Here is a 1,174-nt window from a genome sequence, read left to right as displayed (position 1 = left end):
TGATATGAATTTTGAGAGCATCTCCTCAAGGTTCGGTTTCTTGTCTTCTTGATAAGGTGGCTATTGAAAACCCTGAGGATTTTGTGGCTTTTGATTCTCTTGACCACCCTAGGAGAAATTTGGGTGGTTCCTCCAACCTGCATTATAAGTATTACTATATGGGTTATTTTGAGATCTAAAATTATTGTTACCCATATAGTTGACTTGTTCCTCTTCGGTTGTTGGATTGAAGGATTGGTATTCTGTATGCACACCTCCTTCGCTTGAGTCACACCTTATTATTGGATGTACCTGCGTAGAACTAAAAAAATCATCAATCTTTTTATTGAGAAGTTCTACCTAATTTAACAGCATAGTAACTGAATCGACGTTATAAACGCCGGCTGTTTTTGTTGGCTTAGTCCTCATGACTTGCCACTGATAGTTATTCAGTAACATTTCTTCAATGAATTCATAAGCCTCTTCAGGTGTTTTGTTGTTGATGGTTCCGCCAGCAGCTGCGTCAACCATTTGCCGAGTCGAGGGATTGAGACCATTGTGGAATGTTTGTACTTTCTGCCAAAGCGGTAACCCATGGTGAGGGCACCTTCTCAGTAAGTCCTTGTATCTCTCCCATGCATCGTAAAGTGTTTCTAAATCCATCTGTACAAAAAAGAGATATCATTACGTAATTTAGCCGTTTTAGCTGGCGAAAAGTATTTTAGTAAAAAAATTTCGGTCATTTGTTCCCAAGTAGTAATTGACCCTCATGGTAACGAGTTCAACCACTGTTTAGCTTTGTTCCTCAATGAAAAAGGAAATAACTGAAGACGAACGGCATCATCAGAGATGCCAATGATTTTAAATGTATCGCAAAATTCCAGGAAATTTGCTAAGTGAGCGTTGGGATCTTCATCCTACAAACCATCGAACTAAACAAACTGTTGTATCATCTGAATAGTGTTAGGTTTTAATTTAAAAGTATTTGCAGCTACAACAGGTCTAACTATACTAGATTCAGTTCCTATTAAAGAGGGTTTATCATAATCATACATCGTGCATGGAACAGGATTTTGATTAGCCGCAATTGTAGGAGGTAGTTGATTGCCTTGGTTTTCACTTGTTATCTGACTCTGAACCAGACGATTTATTCACTTGACTTGATCCGTGAGACTCTCTAACCAATATTATTATC

At 38.2% G+C, this 1,174-nt stretch overlaps 1 non-coding gene across 1 annotated transcript; it reads left to right on the top strand.

Moving 5' to 3' along the window:
* Window positions 1–568: 568 nt before the first annotated feature.
* LOC121226871 (small nucleolar RNA R71) lies at window positions 569–674 on the top strand. The gene has a single exon (XR_005924555.1). It is a non-coding gene; the product is annotated as a small nucleolar RNA R71 (small nucleolar RNA).
* Window positions 675–1,174: the final 500 nt, after the last annotated feature.

This window comes from Gossypium hirsutum, chromosome A03 (genome assembly GCF_007990345.1).
Source record: "Gossypium hirsutum isolate 1008001.06 chromosome A03, Gossypium_hirsutum_v2.1, whole genome shotgun sequence".
NCBI classification, from domain to species: Eukaryota; Viridiplantae; Streptophyta; class Magnoliopsida; order Malvales; family Malvaceae; genus Gossypium; species Gossypium hirsutum.
This window is presented reverse-complemented; position numbering and strand designations above follow the sequence as displayed.